The sequence below is a fragment of the Crinia signifera genome, chromosome 7, assembly GCF_055691185.1.
Source record: "Crinia signifera chromosome 7, ASM5569118v1, whole genome shotgun sequence".
In the NCBI taxonomy this organism is placed as follows: domain Eukaryota; kingdom Metazoa; phylum Chordata; class Amphibia; order Anura; family Myobatrachidae; genus Crinia; species Crinia signifera.
The window spans coordinates 8,003,188-8,024,624 of record NC_139223.1 but is presented as its reverse complement, the minus strand read 5'-3'; the positions used below and the strand labels follow the sequence as shown (position 1 = coordinate 8,024,624).

General features: G+C 52.6%; 1 protein-coding gene across 2 annotated transcripts in view; it reads right to left on the bottom strand.

Moving 5' to 3' along the window:
* Window positions 1-21,437, bottom strand: part of LOC146019740 (uncharacterized) — a 781,584-nt gene that overhangs the window by 532,057 nt on the left and 228,090 nt on the right. The window lies entirely within an intron of this gene.

Genomic DNA, 21,437 nt, shown 5'->3' with positions numbered 1-21,437 from the left:
TGCTCTCACACACTTATTACACACAGTGCACAGTGAGACGCGGCCCCTGGTCAGTGTGGTGTGCTATGTGTGTAATTACACTGCTCCCACACACTTATTACACACAGTTCACAGCGAGACGCGGCCCCGGTCAGTGTGTTGTGCTGTGTGTGTAATTACACTGCTCCTACACACTTATTACACACAGTGCACAGCGGGAAGCGGCCCTGGTCAGTGTGTTGTGCTGTGTGTGTAATTACACTGCTCCCACACACTTATTACACACAGTGCACAGTGAGAAGCTGCCCCTGGTCAGTGTGTTGTGCTGTGTGTGTAATTACACTGCTCCCACACACTTATTACACACAGTGCACAGCGAGTAGCGGCCCCTGGTCAGTGTGTTGTGCTGTGTGTGTAATTACACTGCTCTCACACACTTATTACACACAGTGCACAGTGAGACGCGGCCCCTGGTCAGTGTGGTGTGCTATGTGTGTAATTACACTGCTCCCACACACTTATTACACACAGTTCACAGCAAGACGCGGCCCCGGTCAGTGTGTTGTGCTGTGTGTGTAATTACACTGCTCCTACACACTTATTACACACAGTGCACAGCGGGAAGCGGCCCTGGTCAGTGTGTTGTGCTGTGTGTGTAATTACACTGCTCTCACACACTTATTACACACAGTGCACAGTGAGACGCGGCCCCTGGTCAGTGTGTTGTGCTGTGTGTGTAATTACACTGCTCTCACACACTTATTACACACAGTGCACAGTGAGAAGCGGCCCCTGGTCAGCGTGTTGTGCTGTGTGTGTAATTACACTGCTCCTACACACTTATTACACACAGTGCACAGCGAGAAGCGGCCCCTGGTCAGTGTGTTGTGCTGTGTGTGTAATTACACTGCTCCTACACACTTATTACACACAGGGCACAGTGAGAAGCGGCCCCTGGTCAGTGTGTTGTGCTGTGTGTGTAATTACACTGCTCCAACACACTTATTACACACAGTGCACAGCGAGAAGTGGCCCCTGGTCAGTGTGTTGTGCTGTTTGTGTAATTACACTGCTCCCACACACTTATTACACACAGTACACAGCGAGAAGCGGCCCCTGGTCAGTGTGTTGTGCTGTGTGTGTAATTACACTGCTCCCACACACTTATTACACACAGTGCACAGTGAGAAGCTGCCCCTGGTCAGTGTGTTGTGCTGTGTGTGTAATTACACTGCTCTTACACACTTATTACACACAGTGCACAGCGAGTAGCGACCCCAGGTCAGTGTGTTGTGCTGTTTGTGTAATTACACTGCTCCCACACACTTATTACACACAGTGCACAGCGAGAAGCGGCCTTTGGTCAGTGTGTTGTGCTGTGTGTGTAATGACACTGCTCCCACACACTTATTACACACAGTGCACAGTGAGAAGCGGCCCCTGGTCAGTGTGTTGTGCTGTGTGTGTAATTACACTGCTCCCACACACTTATTACACACAGTGCACAGTGAGACGCGGCCCCTGGTCAGTGTGTTGTGCTGTGTGTGTAATTACACTGCTCCAACACACTTATTACACACAGTGCACAGCGAGAAGTGGCCCCTGGTCAGTGTGTTGTGCTGTTTGTGTAATTACACTGCTCCCACACACTTATTACACACAGTGCACAGTGAGACGCGGCCCCTGGTCAGTGTGTTGTGCTGTGTGTGTCATTACACTGCTCCTACACACTTATTACACACAGTTCACAGCGAGACGCTGCCCCGGTTAGTGTGTTGTGCTGTGTGTGTAATTACACTGCTCCCACACACTTCTTACACACAGTGCACAGTGAAACGCGGCCCCTGGTCAGTGTGTTGTGCTGTGTGTGTAATGACACTGCTCCCACACACTTATTACACACAGTGCACAGCGAGAAGCGGCCCCTGGTCAGTGTGTTGTGCTGTGTGTGTAATTACACTGCTCCCACACACTTATTACACACAGTGCACAGTGAGAAGCGGCCCCTGGTCAGTGTGTTGTGCTGTGTGTGTAATGACAGTGCTTCCACACACTTATTACACACATTGCACAGTGAGACGCGGCCCCTGGTCAGTGTGTTGTGCTGTGTGTGTAATGACACTGCTCCCACACACTTATTACACACAGTGCACAGTGAGACGCGGCACCTGGTCAGTGTGTTGTGCTGTGTGTGTAATTACACTGCTCTCACACACTTATTACACACAGTGCACAGTGAGACGCGGCCCCTGGTCAGTGTGTTGTGCTGTGTGTGTAATTACACTGCTCTCACACACTTATTACACACAGTGCACAGCGAGAAGCGGCCCCTGGTCAGTGTCTCTGGAATACACAATGGCTGTTTCCCCCCCTGCCCAGCTTTATATCTCACCACTTTGTCACTCTCCAAACCTTAGTACATATCCCCCTTATTGTAGTAACACATAATAATAATAATAATAATAATAATAATAATAATAATAATAATAATAATAATAATAATAATATTACATGGAGTTATCCTAATGTTTTGCTCTTGTGACATTTGCAATGGATCTCACATATAATTGTGAACAGTGAAGTTTTACAATGATGTAATAATCATTGTAGCGTTAAAAGATTACAGAGTTACGGATGGATCAGTTTAACCAAGAAAAGGGGGTATGTGGGTGTGTGGGAATGAGCGCCCCCTGGTGGGCCATCAGGGTATTCCTTGCTGAATACATAGGAATGTGCCCATCTGCAGAAACAAGATGCTTTGCTACATGTGTTGCAGCCGTACAATATCAATCATACCTGGATCAGGGGGTGATTCTAATCTAATCTGCAATGGGGTCGGATGTTTTTCTTCTGCACATGCACAAAATAGTTTATGCACATGTGCAAGTTCAGTGGGCGAACGGCTTGGGAGACTTGCATAGTCGCCGAGCCGTTTGCATGGAGCGGTGCGGGCCGGGGGTGTGAGCGGCAGGGTCGGGTGTCGGCCCTGGGAACGCTCAGCGTTTCATGGATGTCCCGATGTAAATGCTGCGCGTTCCCATAGAAATGATTCTTTGGCACTCGATAACCTGCGATGCTTGCAGCTTATCGACTCAACCAGAATCAGCCCCCAGGGCCTCTATTCATTCTACACAGAGCAAATGCACAAATAAACTGAAGGAGCCGATTGGGAATTGTGCGCCAGACAAAGAGTGCGGCACCTGGGGAAAAATGCTGACTGCAAGGGGAACAAGAAGGTTGACACAAGTAATAGGTCAACAGTGGCAAGGTTGACAGTCAGAAGGGCGAACCACCCGCAACTCTACACACAGATCCTGGAAAGGTTGCCGTCTGTGCAGATCTGCGCTGGTCTGAGGCTGCCACTAATCCGAGTCAGGCTGGAAGTGGTCATCGCCGATGTCACAACCCCACCACAAAAACACCGGCGCATTCCAGCATTTTTTTTTACACACCCAGAAACTGCCAAGTTTCCACCCTCTAACGCCGTCTTCCTGTCAGTCAAACTGCGGCTACATCGCGTTTAGGATTCACGCGTATTTTCAGTCGCTATTTCACCTCACGCATGCACAATGCAAACGTAATCCAGGCGCAGTTCTCCGAGAATCGCATGATTTGCGTATTCTCTCATTCCAGATCCATGCGGAATTAGGTCCGTAGAGTGGGGAAGATTTATTGCACTTTATAAAAGTATTCAGGGGGAAATGCAGAATATAAAAGCCTAGAAATGTGTGTATTAATGAGTCGCATACACTGTGATATACGACCAGCTCCAAAACAGAAGCGTTTGTGCCAGATAGTCTGAGTGATGAGCGCTTGCTGCACCTCCCTAAATAGCCGGTATATAATAATTATATTATAGCCGATAATCCTGGCAGTTATTGATAACTGCACGAGCTGTAACATCTGCCGCCGATTGCCACAGAGAATGAACAGGATCAGGGAGTTTTAACCAGCTGTTTTCATTGGGCCACGGAATGGCGAATCAGATTGCGGATTGGTGGATCACCCCGGATTTGCAGAAATCAGTGTGTATGACCTGTATAAGACTCTAAGTATCTGGTGATGCCATATCAGACGGGAATCTCTTCTCCTCCCACAGATCTAATGGAAGCTTCTGCTACAGGAACAACCTTGTTTATTATACTGAGCAATGCTGAAAATGTCAGTATGTGCCGGAGGAGGAGGTGGGGGAGGAAGGGGGGGGGGGGTAGTCAGAATGAGAAGCTGCTGTAGCATCCTAGAAAATCATAGACAGAACCTGATTGGTTGCGTTGGGCATTTACCCCAAAGTATACACAAGGCAATACTACGGCACAACCCTGAAAGCTGGCGCCTCAGTCCTTACACCATACCTCCCAACTGTCCTGATTTTCGTGGGATCATCCCGTTTTTTTGGTCCCGCAGGGTGTGTGTGTGTGTTGGGGGGGATTTGGGAGTCCCCCATTGCCAGAGCAGTGGTGAATAGACTCTGTGTGCATGAGTACAGCATCGATTCGCGGTCACAGAGGGGCTGGAGAGCTGCTGTCCATGCTCCTAAAGCAATGAAAACAGAGGTGTAGAGCACAATGAGTATAGGCAACCCCCCCCCCCCCGCCCCCCCATTTTCCAGGACTTCCAGGACTCACAAGTCAGGAGGTATGTTTATACCTCCCAACTGTCCCGTTTACCGAGGGAACGTCCCATTTATGGGAATGTACGGCGTCCCACCCAGGGCCGACATTGTCCCGCAGTTGGGAGTCCCCCCCAGCCTGAAGAGAATAGACGCTATGTGCATGGGCACAGTGTCTACTCAGCGCCTCAGATCCGCGAAAACTGGGGGCGTGGCCTTAGGACACATCATCCCACGAGACAACGCCCCCTTTCCACAGAACCTGCCCCTTTCCACCGACCACGCCCCCTTTCCACAGGCGCGCGCGTCCCGATCCTAAAATACTAAAAGTTGGGAGGTATTGTATGTTACAGAGTCCGAGGCGGGGATCATCTGAATAACGTCACAGACAAAAATGCAGCAAACAAACACAAACATGGCCTCTACCGCGTCCAACTTAGGGCCGGACCGCTAGCCTGTCACACAGGTAGTGCCACATAGGGAGCGTGCCATGTATAAGGAGCCATGCCATACCTGATCACTACCCAAAGTACTGGGATGTCCGCACCTTGGATCATTAGTCGACAGTCAATAAATCAACCACTATTGTGACAGATATACACCACGTATCTCACACAGGAGACAGATATACACCACGTATCTCACACAGGATACAGATATACACCACGTATCTCACACAGGATACAGATATAAACCACGTATCTCACACAGGAGACAGATATACACCACGTATCTGACACAGGAGACAGATATACACCACGTATCTCACACAGGAGACAGATATACACCACGTATCTCACACAGGATACAGATATACACCACGTATCTCACACATGAGACAGATATACACCACGTATCTCACACAGGAGACAGATATACACCACGTATCTCACACATGAGACAGATATACACCACGTATCTCACACAGGAGACAGATATACACCACGTATCTCACACAGGAGACAGATATACACCACGTATCTGACACAGGAGATAGATATACATCACGTATCTGACACAGGAGACAGATATACACCACGTATCTCACACATGAGACAGATATACACCACGTATCTCACACAGGAGACAGATATACACCACGTATCTCACACAGGAGACAGATATACACCACGTATCTCACACAGGATACAGATATACACCACGTATCTGACATAGGAGACCGATATACACCACGTACAGTATCTCACACAGGAGACAGATATACACCACGTATCTCACACAGGAGACAGATATACACCACGTATCTCATACAGGATACAGATATACACCACGTATCTGACACAGGAGACAGATATACACCGCGTATCTCACACAGGAGACAGATATACACCACGTATCTCACACAGGAGACAGATATACACCACGTATCTCACACAGGAGACAGATATACACCACGTATCTCACACAGGAGACAGATATACACCACGTATCTCACACAGGAGACAGATATACACCACGTATCTCACACAGGAGACAGATATACACCACGTATCTCACACAGGAGACAGATATACACCACGTATCTCACACAGGAGACAGATATACACCACGTACAGTATCTCACACAGGAGACAGATATACACCACGTATCTCACACAGGATACAGATATACACCACGTATCTCACACAGGAGACAGATATACACCACGTATCTCACACAGGAGACAGATATACACCACGTATCTCACACAGGAGACAGATATACACCAGGTATCTCACACAGGAGACAGATACACACCAGGTATCTCACACAGGATACAGATATACACCACATAGCTCACACAGGAGACAGATATACACCACGTATCTCACACAGGAGACAGATATACACTGCGTATCTCACACAGGACACAGATATACACCACGTATCTCACACAGGATACAGATATACACCACGTATCTCACACAGGATACAGATATACACCACGTATCTCAACACAGGAGACAGATATACACCACGTATCTCACACAGGATACAGATATACACCACCTATCTCACACAGGAGACATATATACACCACGTATCTCACACAGGATACAGATATACACCACGTATCTCACACAGGAGACAGATACACACCACGTATCTCACACAGGAGACAGATATACACCACTTATCTCACACAGGAGACAGATATACACCGCATATCTCACACAGGAGACAGCTATACACCGCGTATCTCACACAGGAGACAGATATACACCACGTATCTCACACAAGAGACAGATATACACCACGTATCTCACACAGGATACAGATATACACCGCGTATCTGACACAGGAGACCGATATACACCACGTATCTCACACAGGATACAGATATACACCGCGTATCTCACACAGGAGACAGATATACACCGCGTATCTCACACAGGAGACAGATATACACCGCGTATCTCACACAGGAGACATATATACACCACGTATCTCACACAGGAGACAGATATACACCACGTATCTCACACAGGAGACAGATATACACCACGTATCTCACACAGGATACAGATATACACCACGTATCTCACACAGGAGACAGATATACACAACGTATCTCACACAAGAGAAGTGTATGTCCGGATCTGAATAAGCCCTTTCATGTACTCACTATTGTGTATCCGACTTACAGAGACCCCTGCATGTGACCGGAGCACACAGGTGCTGTGCATTACACACCGGCCCCGGCTGATGCAGTAACTGTGCTGCACTGAAGTCTGCTCTGTGTGGGGAATGAGCCCCTTCATGTACTCACTATTGTGTATCAGACGTACAGAGACACCCTGCATGTGACCGGTGCACACAGGTGCTGTGCATTACACACCGGCCACGGCTGATGCAGTAACTGTGCCTGTGCTGCACTGAAGTCTGCTCTGTGTGGGGAATGAGCCCCTTCATGTACTCACTATTGTGTATCAGACGTACAGAGACCCCCTGCATGTGACCGGTGCACACAGGTGCTGTGCATTACACACCGGCCCCGGCTGATGCAGTACCTGTGTCTGTGCTGCACTGAAGTCTGCTCTGTGTGGGGAATGAGCCCCTTCATGTACTCACTATTGTGTATCAGACGTACAGAGACACCCTGCATGTGACCGGTGCACACAGGTGCTGTGCATTACACACCGGCCCCGGCTGATGCAGTAACTGTGCCTGTGCTGCACTGAAGTCTGCTCTGTGTGGGGAATGAGCCCCTTCATGTACTCACTATTGTGTATCAGACTTACAGACACACCCTGGATGTGACCAGTGCACACAGGTGCTGTGCATTACACACCGGCCCCGGCTAATGCAGTAACTGTGCCTGTGCTGCACTGAAGTCTGCTCTGTGTGGGGAATGAGCCCCTTCATGTACTCACTATTGTGTATCAGACTTACAGAGACACCCTGCATGTGACCGGTACACACAGGTGCTGTGCATTACACACCGGCCTCGGCTGATGCAGTAACTGTGCCTGTGCTGCACTGAAGTCTGCTCTGTGTGGGGAATGAGCCCCTTCATGTACTCACTATTGTGTATCAGACTTACAGAGACTCCCTGCATGTGATCGGTGCACACATGTGCTGTGCATTACACACCGGCCCCGGCTGATGCAGTAACTGTGCTGCACTGAAGTCTGCTCTGTGTGGGGAATGAGCCCCTTCATGTACTCACTATTGTGTATCAGACTTACACAGACACCCTGCATGTGACCGGTACACACAGGTGCTGTGCATTACACACCGGCCCTGGCTGATGCAGTAACTGTGCTTGTGCTGCACTGAAGTCTGCTCTGTGTGGGGAATGAGCCCCTTCATGTACTCACTATTGTGTATCAGACTTACAGAGACTCCCTGCATGTAACCGGTGCACACAGGTGCTGTGCATTACACACCAGCCCCGGCTGATGCAGTAACTGTGCCTGTGCTGCACTGAAGTCTGCTCTGTGTGGGGAATGAGCCCCTTCATGTACTCACTATTGTGTATCAGACGTACAGAGACCCCCTGCATGTGACCGGAGCACACAGGTGCTGTGCATTACACACCGGCCCCGGCTGATGCAGTAACTGTGCCTGTGCTGCACTGAAGTCTGCTCTGTGTGGGGAATGAGCCCCTTCATGTACTCACTATTGTGTATCAGACTTACAGAGACCCCCTGCATGTGACCGGTGCACACAGGTGCTGTGCATTACACACCGGCCCCGGCTGATGCAGTAACTGTGCCTGTGCTGCACTGAAGTCTGCTCTGTGTGGGGAATGAGCCCCTTCATGTACTCACTATTGTGTAACAGACGTACAGAGACACCCTGCATGTGACCGGAGCACACAGGTGCTGTGCATTACACACCGGCCCCGGCTGATGCAGTACCTGTGCCTGTGCTGCACTGAAGTCTGCTCTGTGTGTGGAATGAGCCCCTTCATGTACTCAGTATTGTGTATCAGACGTACAGAGACACCCTGCATGTGACCGGAGCACACAGGTGCTGTGCATTACACACCGGCCCCGGCTGATGCAGTAACTGTGTCTGTGCTGCACCGAAGTCTGCTCTGTGTGGGGAATGAGCCCCTTCATGTACTCACTATTGTGTATCAGACTTACAGAGACCCCTGCATGTGACCGGTGCACACAGGTGCTGTGCATTACACACCGGCCCCGGCTGATGCAGTAACTGTGCCTGTGCTGCACTGAAGTCTGCTCTGTGTGGGGAATGAGCCCCTTCATGTACTCAGTACTAGGTGATTCATCGCGCCCTACGGGCGCTCTTCACACCGTCGTAAGGGGCTGCGCCCCCTTAATTTGTGAACGTTTATATATGAGAAATATGGTTAGAATTGTATGAAAGATGCCCTGTATTGCAACTTAGGTGTCCGCGAATCGCGGGATGGGGGGTCGCGGAGGGTGCCGCGAATTGCAGGAGGGGGGGTCGCGGGGGGTGCCGCGAATTGCAGGAGGGGGGGTTGTGGGGGGGTGGATGCTGCGAATCGCGGGAGGGGAGGGATTGCAGAGAATCGCGGGACGGGGGTCGCGGGGTGGGTTGCCGCAAATCGCGGAAGGGGGTTACGGGGGCGGGGGTTGCGGCGAATCAGGGTAGGGAGGGTCGCGGGGGTGTGTCGTGAATCACGGGAGGGGGTTCACGGGGTCGGGTGCCGAGAATCGCGGGGGGGTGTGTGTGTGCCGTGAATCGCGGGAGTGGGGGTTGCGGGGGGGCTGTGACGCGAATCGCCACAAGAAAAAATCAACACAGAAAGGTCAACACATGTAAATGTTGACATAAGTGTGGCACTTCATTGGTGTCCATGTCGACACATGAGAATGAATATGAAAACATTCAAAAAATGAAAAAAAAAACTTCAAAAACTCATGTCAACCTTTTTCATTGTCGACCATAGCCATGTCAGTGTTTTCCATGTGCAATTTAATTCTGGAGCTGCCGCGAATTGCGGGAGGGGGGGTCGCGGGGGTGGGTGCCGCGAATCGCGGGAGGGGGGGTTACGGGGCAGGGGTTGCGGCGAATCATGGGAGGGGGGGTCGTGGGGGTGTGCCGTGAATCACGGGAGGGGGGGTCACGGGGTGGGGTGCCGAGAATCACGGGGGAGGTGTGTGTGTGTGTGCCGTGAATCGCGGGAGTGGGGGTTGTGGGGGGGGGGGGGGGTGTGATGCAAATCGCCACAAGAAAAAAATCAAACACAGAAAGGTCAACACATGTAAATGTTGACATAAGTGTGGCACTTCATTGGTGTCCATGTCGACACATGAGAATGAATATGAAAATATTCAAAAAATGAAAAAAAAACCTTCAAAAACTCATGTCAACCTTTTTCATTGTCGACCATAGCCATGTCAGTGTTTTCCATGTGCAATTTAATTCTGGAGCTGCCGCGAATCACGGGGGGTGCCGCGAATTGCGGGAGGGGGGGGTCGCGGGGTTGGGTGCCGCGAATTGCGGGAGGGCGGGGTTCACAGGGGTTCCGGTGAGGGGTTGCCGCGAATTGCGGGAGGTGGGGGGTCACGGGGGGTGCCGCGAATCGCGGGAGGGGGGGTTGCGACGCGAATCGCCAAAAGAAAAAATCAACACAGAAAGGTCAACACATGTAAATGTTGACATAAGTGTGCCACTTCATTGGTGTCTATGTTGACACATGACAATGAATATGAAAACATTCAAAAAATGAAATAAATCTTCAAAAACTCATGTCAACCTTTTTCATTGTCGACCATAGCCGTGCCAGTGTTTTGCATGTGCCATTTAATCCTGGGGCTGCCGCGAATCGCGGGGGGTGCCGCGAATTGCGGGAGGGGGGGTCGCGGGGGTGGGTGCCGCGAATCGCGGGAGGGCGGGGTTCACAGGGGTTCCGGTGGGGGGTTGCCGCGAATTGCGGGAGGTGGGGGGTCACGGGGGGTGCCGCGAATCGCGGGAGGGGGGTTGCGGGGGGGGGGGGTGTGACGCGAATCGCCACAAGAAAAAAATCAACACAGAAAGGTCAACACATGTAAATGTTGACATGTGTGCCACTTCATTGGTGTCCATGTCGACACATGACAATGAATATGAAAAAATTAAAAATAAATCTTCAAAAACTCATGTCAACCTTTTTCATTGTCGACCATAGCCATGTCAGTGTTTTGCATGTGCCATTTAATCCTGGGGCTGCCGCGAATCGCGGGAGGGGGGTCGCAGGGGGGGTGCCGCCAATCGTGCAAGGGGGGGTCGCGGGGGGGTTCTTTTTGCCACGAATCGCGGGAGGGAGGTCGCGGGGGGGGGGGTCCGCGAATCGGGGGGGGGGGGGGTGGTCGGTCACGGGGGGGGGTTTGCCGCGATTCGCGGGAGGGGGGGGTCGCGGGGTGGTGGTTATGCCGCGAATTGCGGGAGGGGTCGTGGGGGGGTTCTTTTTGCAGCGAATCGCGGGAGGGGGGGTCGCGGGGGTGTTTTTGCTGCGAATCGCGGTAGGGGGGGTCGCGGGGGAGCGGGTGTTTTTGCCGCGAATCGCGGGAGGGGGGGCGCGCGGGGGGAGGTTTTGCCGCTAATCGCGGGAGGGGGGCGCTCACCTGGTGGCTGTGGAGTAGCAGTGCTGGGCAACATGGGAAGGCAGAGGGTGTCTGGCACTGTCTGTGGGCTCACTGGGCTGGTTCTCTGTCACATACCTCCCAACATGACCCTCTCCAGGAGGGACACAATGCTCTGTTTCTAGACTTCCCCTTAATGTATGATTGCCATCACCTGTTTTACACAGGTTAATTTCTCAGAAAGGTGTTCAGCACAGATGAAGGCAATCACACATTAAGAGGAAAGTCCAGGAACAGAGCGTTATAGACACAGACACCCACTTTGAGTGACAGATGTAGCCAAATATATAGGAGATTGTGTATCAGACTACAGACACACCCTGCATGTGACCGGAGCACACAGGTGCTGTGCATTACACACCGGCCCCGGCTGATGCAGTAACTGTGCCTGTGCTGCACTGAAGTCTGCTCTGTGTGGGGAATGAGCCCCTTCATGTACTCACTATTGTGTATCAGACGTACAGAGAGACCCTGCATGTGACCGGTGCACACAGGTGCTGTGCATTACACACCGGCCCCGGCTGATGCAGTACCTGTGCCTGTGCTGCACTGAAGTCTGCTCTGTGTGGGGAATGAGCCCCTTCATGTACTCACTATTGTGTATCAGACTACAGAGACACCCTGCATGTGACCGGTGCACACAGGTGCTGTGCATTACACACCGGCCCCGGCTGATGCGGTAAGTGTGCCTGTGCTGCACTGAAGTCTGCTCTGTGTGGGGAATGAGCCCCTTCATGTACTCACTATTGTGTATCCGACGTACAGAGACACCCTGCATGTGACCGGAGCACACAGGTGCTGTGCATTACACACCGGCCCCGGCTGATGCAGTAACTGTGCCTGTGCTGCACTGAAGTCTGCTCTGTGTGGGGAATGAGCCCATTCATGTACTCACTATTGTGTATCAGACGTACAGAGACTCCCTGCATGTGACCGGTGCACACAGGTGCTGTGCATTACACACCGGCCCCGGCTGATGCAGTAACTGTGCCTGTGCTGCACTGAAGTCTGCTCTGTGTGGGGAATGAGCCCCTTCATGTACTCACTATTGTGTATCAGACTTACAGAGACCCCCTGCATGTGACCGGAGCACACAGGTGCTGTGCATTACACACCGGTCCCGGCTGATGCAGTAACTGTGCCTGTGCTGCACTAAAGTCTGCTCTGTGTGGGGAATGAGCCCCTTCATGTACTCACTATTGTGTATCACACTTACAGAGACCCCGTGCATGTGACCGGAGCACACAGGTGCTGTGCATTACACATCGACCCCGGCTGATGCAGTAACTGTGCCTGTGCTGCACTGAAGTCTGCTCTGTGTGGGGAATGAGCCCCTTCGTGTACTCACAATTGTGTATCAGACGTACAGAGACCCCCTGCATGTGACCGGTGCACACAGGTGCTGTGCATTACACACAGACCCCGGCTGATGCAGTAACTGTGCCTGTGCTGCACTGAAGTCTGCTCTGTGTGGGAATGAGCCCCTTCATGTACTCACTATTGTGTATCAGACGTACAGAGACACCCTGCATGTGACCGGAGCACACAGGTGCTGTGCATTACACACCGGCCCCGGCTGATGCAGTAACTGTGCCTGTGCTGCACCGAAGTCTGCTCTGTGTGGGGAATGAGCCCCTTCATGTACTCACTATTGTGTATCAGACTTACAGAGACCCCCTGCATGTAACCGGTGCACACAGGTGCTGTGCATTACACACAGGCCCCGGCTGATGCAGTACCTGTGCCTGTGCTGCACTGAAGTCTGCTCTGTGTGGGGAATGAGCCCCTTCATGTACTCACTATTGTGTATCACACGTACAGAGACCCCCTGCATGTGACCGGAGCACACAGGTGCTGTGCATTACACACCGGCCACGGCTGATGCAGTACCTGTGCCTGTGCTGCACTGAAGTCTGCTCTGTGTAGGGAATGAGCCCCTTCATGTACTCACTATTGTGTATCACACTTACAGAGACACCCTGCATGTGACCGGTGCACACAGGTGCTGTGCATTACACACCGGCCCCGGCTGATGCAGTATCTGTGCCTGTGCTGCACTGAAGTCTGCTCTGTGTGGGGAATGAGCCCCTTCATGTACTCACTATTGTGTATCAGACGTACAGAGACACCCTGCATGTGACCGGTGCACACAGGTGCTGTGCATTACACACCGGCCCCGGCTGATGCAGTAACTGTGCCTGTGCTGCACTGAAGTCTGCTCTGTGTGGGGAATGAGCCCCTTCATGTACTCACTATTGTGTATCAGACTTACAGAGACACCCTGCATGTGACCGGTGCACACAGGTGCTGTGCATTACACACCGGCCCCGGCTGATGTAGTAACTGTGCTGCAATGAAGTCTGCTCTGTGTGGGGAATGAGCCCCTTCATGTACTCACTATTGTGTATCAGACTTACAGAGACACCCTGCATGTGACCGGAGCACACAGGTGCTGTGCATTACACACCGGCCCCGGCTGATGCAGTAACTGTGCCTGTGCTGCACTGAAGTCTGCTCTGTGTGGGGAATGAGCCCCTTCATGTACTCACTGCTGTGTATCAGACTTACACAGACACGCTGCATGTGACCGGAGCACACAGGTGCTGTGCATTACACACCGGCCACGGCTGATGCAGTAATTGTGCCTGTGCTGCACTGAAGTCTGCTCTGTGTGGGGAATGAGCCCCTTCATGTACTCACTATTGTGTATCAGACGTACAGAGACACCCTGCATGTGACCGGAGCACACAGGTGCTGTGCATTACACACCGGCCCCGGCTGATGCAGTACCTGTGCCTGTGCTGCACTGAAGTCTGCTCTGTGTGGGGAATGAGCCCCTTCATGTACTCACTATTGTGTATCAGACGTACAGAGACACCCTGCATGTGACCGGAGCACACAGGTGCTGTGCATTACACACCGGCCACGGCTGATGCAGTAATTGTGCCTGTGCTGCACTGAAGTCTGCTCTGTGTGGGGAATGAGCCCCTTCATGTACTCACTATTGTGTATCAGACGTACAGAGACACCCTGCATGTGACCGGAGCACACAGGTGCTGTGCATTACACACCGGCCCCGGCTGATGCAGTAACTGTGCCTGTGCTGCACTGAAGTCTGCTCTGTGTGGGGAATGAGCCCCTTCATGTACTCACTATTGTGTATCACACTTACAGACACACCCTACATATGACCGGTGCACACAGGTGCTGTGCATTACACACTGGCCCCGGCTGATGCAGTAACTGTGCCTGTGCTGCACTGAAGTCTGCTCTGTGTGGGGAATGAGCCCCTTCATGTACTCACTATTGTGTATCAGACGTACAGAGACACCCTGCATGTGACCGGTGCACACAGGTGCTGTGCATTACACACCGGCCCCGGCTGATGCAGTAACTGTGCTGCACTGAAGTCTGCTCTGTGTGGGGAATGAGCCCCTTCATGTACTCACTATTGTGTATCAGACGTACAGAGACCCCCTGCATGTGACCGGTGCACACAGGTGCTGTGCATTACACACCGGCCCCGGCTGATGCAGTAACTGTGCCTGTGCTGCACTGAAGTCTGCTCTGTGTGGGGAATGAGCCCCTTCATGTACTCACTATTGTGTATCACACTTACAGAGACACCCTGCATGTGACCGGAGCACACAGGTGCTGTGCATTACACCGGCCCCGGCTGATGCAGTAACTGTGCTGCACTGAAGTCTGCTCTGTGTGGGGAATGAGCCCCTTCATGTACTCACTATTGTGTATCAGACGTACAGAGACCCCCTGCATGTGACCGGAGCACACAGGTGCTGTGCATTACACACCGGCCCCGGCTGATGCAGTAACTGTGCCTGTGCTGCACTGAAGTCTGCTCTGTGTGGGGAATGAGCCCCTTCATGTACTCACTATTGTGTATCAGACTTACAGAGACCCCCTGCATGTGACCGGAGCACACAGGTGCTGTGCATTACACACCGGCCCCGGCTGATGCAGTAACTGTGCCTGTGCTGCACTGAAGTCTGCTCTGTGTGGGGAATGAGCCCCTTCATGTACTCACTATTGTGTATCAGACGTACAGAGACCCCCTGCATGTGACCGGAGCACACAGGTGCTGTGCATTACACACCGGCCACGGCTGATGCAGTAACTGTGCCTGTGCTGCACTGAAGTCTGCTCTGTGTGGGGAATGAGCCCCTTCATGTACTCACTATTGTGTATCCGACGTACAGAGACCCCTGCATGTGACCGGAGCACACAGGTGCTGTGCATTACACACCGGCCCCGGCTGATGCAGTAACTGTGCCTGTGCTGCACTGAAGTCTGCTCTGTGTGGGGAATGAGCCCCTTCGTGTACTCACTATTGTGTATCAGACGTACAGAGACCCCTGCATGTGACCGGTGCACACAGGTGCTGTGCATTACACACCGGCCCCGGCTGATGCAGTAACTGTGCCTGTGCTGCACTGATGTCTGCTCTGTGTGGGGAATGAGCCCCTTCATGTACTCACTATTGTGTATCACACGTACAGAGACACCCTGCATGTGACCGGAGCACACAGGTGCTGTGCATTACACACCGGTCCCGGCTGATGCAGTAACTGTGCCTGTGCTGCACTGAAGTCTGCTCTGTGTGGGGAATGAGCCCCTTCATGTACTCACTATTGTGTATCAGACGTACAGAGACACCCTGCATGTGATCGGTGTACACAGGTGCTGTGCATTACACACCAGCCCCGGCTGATGCAGTAACTGTGCCTGTGCTGCACTGAAGTCTGCTCTGTGTGGGGAATGAGCCCCTTCATGTACTCACTATTGTGTATCAGACGTACAGAGAGACCCTGCATGTGACCGGTGCACACAGGTGCTGTGCATTACACACCGGCCCCGGCTGATGCAGTAACTGTGCCTGTGCTGCACTGAAGTCTGCTCTGTGTGGGGAATGAGCCCCTTCATGTACTCACTATTGTGTATCAGACTACAGAGACACCCTGCATGTGACCGGTGCACACAGGTGCTGTGCATTACACACCGGCCCCGGCTGATGTAGTAACTGTGCTGCAATGAAGTCTGCTCTGTGTGGGGAATGAGCCCCTTCATGTACTCACTATTGTGTATCAGACTTACAGAGACCCCGTGCATGTGACCGGAGCACACAGGTGCTGTGCATTACACATCGACCCCGGCTGATGCAGTAACTGTGCCTGTGCTGCACTGAAGTCTGCTCTGTGTGGGGAATGAGCCCCTTCGTGTACTCACAATTGTGTATCAGACGTACAGAGACCCCCTGCATGTGACCGGTGCACACAGGTGCTGTGCATTACACACCGGCCCCGGCTGATGCAGTAACTGTGCCTGTGCTGCACCGAAGTCTGCTCTGTGTGGGGAATGAGCCCCTTCATGTACTCACTATTGTGTATCAGACTTAACGAGACCCCCTGCATGTAACCGGTGCACACAGGTGCTGTGCATTACACACAGGCCCCGGCTGATGCAGTACCTGTGCCTGTGCTGCACTGAAGTCTGCTCTGTGTGGGGAATGAGCCCCTTCATGTACTCACTATTGTGTATCACACGTACAGAGACCCCCTGCATGTGACCGGAGCACACAGGTGCTGTGCATTACACACCGGCCACGGCTGATGCAGTACCTGTGCCTGTGCTGCACTGAAGTCTGCTCTGTGTGGGGAATGAGCCCCTTCATGTACTCACTATTGTGTATCAGACTTACAGAGACACCCTGCATGTGACCGGTGCACACAGGTGCTGTGCATTACACACAGACCCCGGCTGATGCAGTAACTGTGCCTGTGCTGCACTGAAGTCTGCTCTGTGTGGGGAATGAGCCCCTTCATGTACTCACTATTGTGTATCAGACTTACAGAGACACCCTGCATGTGACCGGTGCACACAGGTGCTGTGCATTACACACCGGCCCCGGCTGATGTAGTAACTGTGCTGCAATGAAGTCTGCTCTGTGTGGGGAATGAGCCCCTTCATGTACTCACTGCTGTGTATCAGACTTACACAGACACGCTGCATGTGACCGGAGCACACAGGTGCTGTGCATTACACACCGGCCACGGCTGATACAGTACCTGTGCCTGTGCTGCACTGAAGTCTGCTCTGTGTGGGGAATGAGCCCCTTCATGTACTCACTATTGTGTATCAGACGTACAGAGACACCCTGCATGTGACCGGTGCACACAGGTGCTGTGCATTACACACCGGCCGCGGCTGATGCAGTAACTGTGCCTGTGCTGCACTGAAGTCTGCTCTGTGTGGGGAATGAGCCCCTTCATGTACTCACTATTGTGTATCAGACTTACAGAGACACCCTGCATGTGACCGGTGCACACAGGTGCTGTGCATTACACACTGGCCCCGGCTGATGTAGTAACTGTGCTGCAATGAAGTCTGCTCTGTGTGGGGAATGAGCCCCTTCATGTACTCACTATTGTGTATCACACTTACAGAGACACCCTGCATGTGACCGGTGCACACAGGTGCTGTGCATTACACCGGCCCCGGCTGATGCAGTAACTGTGCTGCACTGAAGTCTGCTCTGTGTGGGGAATGAGCCCCTTCATGTACTCACTATTGTGTATCACACTTACAGAGACACCCTGCATGTGACCGGTACACACAGGTGCTGTGCATTACACACCGGCCCCGGCTGATGCAGTAACTGTGCCTGTGCTGCACTGAAGTCTGCTCTGTGTGGGGAATGAGCCCCTTCATGTACTCACTATTGTGTATCAGACTTACAGAGACCCCCTGCATGTGACCGGTGCACACAGGTGCTGTGCATTACACACCGGCCCCGGCTGATGCAGTACCTGTGCCTGTGCTGCACTGAAGTCTGCTCTGTGTGGGGAATGAGCCCCTTCATGTACTCACTATTGTGTATCAGACTTACAGAGACACCCTGCATGTGACCGGTACACACAGGTTCTGTGCATTACACACCGGCCCCGGCTGATGCAGTAACTGTGCCTGTGCTGCACTGAAGTCTGCTCTGTGTGGGGAATGAGCCCCTTCATGTACTCACTATTGTGTATCACACTTACAGACACACCCTGCATGTGACCGGTGCACACAGGTGCTCTGCATTACACACCGGCCCCGGCTGATGCAGTAACTGTGTCTGTGCTGCACCGAAGTCTGCTCTGTGTGGGGAATGAGCCCCTTCATGTACTCACTATTGTGTATCACACTTACAGAGACACCCTGCATGTGACCGGAGCACACAGGTGCTGTGCATCACACACCGGCCCCGGCTGATGCAGTAACTGTGCCTGTGCTGCACTGAAGTCTGCTCTGTGTGGGGAATGAGCCCCTTCATGTACTCACTATTGTGTATCACACTTACAGACACACCCTGCATGTGACCGGTGCACACAGGTGCTGTGCATTACACACCGGCCCCGGCTGATGCAGGAACTGTGCCTGTGCTGCACTGAAGTCTGCTCTGTGTGGGGAATGAGCCCCTTCATGTACTCACTATTGTGTATCACACTTACAGACACACCCTGCATGTGACCGGTGCACACAGGTGCTGTGCATTACACACAGACCCCGGCTGATGCAGTAACTGTGCCTGTGCTGCACTGAAGTCTGCTCTGTGTGGGGAATGAGCCCATTCATGTACTCACTATTGTGTATCACACTTACAGAGACACCCTGCATGTGACCGGAGCACACAGGTGCTGTGCATTACACACTGGCCCCGGCTGATGCAGTACCTGTGCCTGTGCTGCACTGAAGTCTGCTCTGTGTGGGGAATGAGCCCATTCATGTACTCACTATTGTGTATCACACTTACAGAGACACCCTGCATGTGACCGGAGCACACAGGTGCTGTGCATTACACACCGGCCCCGGCTGATGCAGTAACTGCGCCTGTGCTGCACTGAAGTCTGCTCTGTGTGGGGAATGAGCCCCTTCATGTACTCACTGCTGTGCATCAGGCTTACAGAGACCCCCTGCATGTGACCGGAGCACACAGGTGCTGTGCATTACACACCGGCCCCGGCTGATGCAGTAACTGCGCCTGTGCTGCACTGAAGTCTGCTCTGTGTGGGGAATGAGCCCCTTCATGTACTCAGTATTGTGTATCAGACGTACAGAGACCCCGTGCATGTGACCGGAGCACACAGGTGCTGTGCATTACACACCGGCCCCGGCTGATGTAGTAACTGTGCTGCAATGAAGTCTGCTCTGTGTGGGGAATGAGCCCCTTCATGTACTCACTATTGTGTATCACACTTACAGAGACCCCTGCATGTGACCGGTGCACACAGGTGCTGTGCATTACACACTGGCCCCGGCTGATGCAGTAACTGTGCTGCACTGAAGTCTGCTCTGTGTGGGGAATGAGCCCCTTCATGTACTCAGTATTGTGTATCAGACGTACAGAGACTCCCTGCATGTGACCGGTACACACAGGTGCTCTGCATTACACACCGGCCCCGGCTGATACAGTACCTGTGCCTGTGCTGCACTGAAGTCTGCTCTGTGTGGGGAATGAGCCCCTTCATGTACTCACTATTGTGTATCAGACGTACAGAGACACCCTGCATGTGACCGGAGCACACAGGTGCTGTGCATTACACACCGGCCACGGCTGATGCAGTAATTGTGCCTGTGCTGCACTGAAGTCTGCTCTGTGTGGGGAATGAGCCCCTTCATGTACTCACTATTGTGTATCAGACGTACAGAGACCCTCTGCATGTAACCGGTGCACACAGGTGCTGTGCATTACACACTGGCCCCGGCTGATGCAGTAACTGTGCTGCACTGAAGTCTGCTCTGTGTGGGGAATGAGCCCCTTCATGTACTCACTATTGTGTATCAGACGTACAGAGACCCCCTGCATGTGACCGGAGCACACAGGTGCTGTGCATTACACACTGGCCCCGGCTGATGCAGTACCTGTGTCTGTGCTGCACTGAAGTCTGCTCTGTGTGGGGAATGAGCCCCTTCATGTACTCACTATTGTGTATCAGACGTACAGAGACACCCTGCATGTGACCGGTACACACAGGTGCTGTGCATTACACACCGGCCCCGGCTGATGCAGTACCTGTGCCTGTGCTGCACTGAAGTCTGCTCTGTGTGGGGAATGAGCCCCTTCATGTACTCACTATTGTGTATCAGACGTACAGAGACACCCTGCATGTGACCGGTGCACACAGGTGCTGTGCATTACACACCGGCCCCGGCTGATGCAGTAACTGTGCTGCACTGAAGTCTGCTCTGTGTGGGGAATGAGCCCCTTCATGTACTCACTGCTATGTATCAGACTACAGAGACCCCTGCATGTGACCGGAGCACACAGGTGCTGTGCATTACACACCGGCCCCTGCTGATGCAGTAACTGTGCCTGTGCTGCACTGAAGTCTGCTCTGTGTGGGGAATGAGCCCCTTCATGTACTCACTATTGTGTATCAGACGTACAGAGACCCCCTGCATGTGACCGGTACACACAGGTGCTGTGCATTACACACTGGCCCCGGCTGATGCAGTACCTGTGTCTGTGCTGCACTGAAGTCTGCTCTGTGTGGGGAATGAGCCCCTTCATGTACTCACTATTGTGTAACAGACTACAGAGACCCCCTGCATGTGACCGGTGCACACAGGTGCTGTGCATTACACACCGGCCCCGGCTGATACAGTACCTGTGCTGCACTGAAGTCTGCTCTGTGTGGGGAATGAGCCCCTTCATGTACTCACTATTGTGTATCAGACTACAGAGACCCCCTGCATGTGACCGGTGCACACAGGTGCTGTGCATTACACA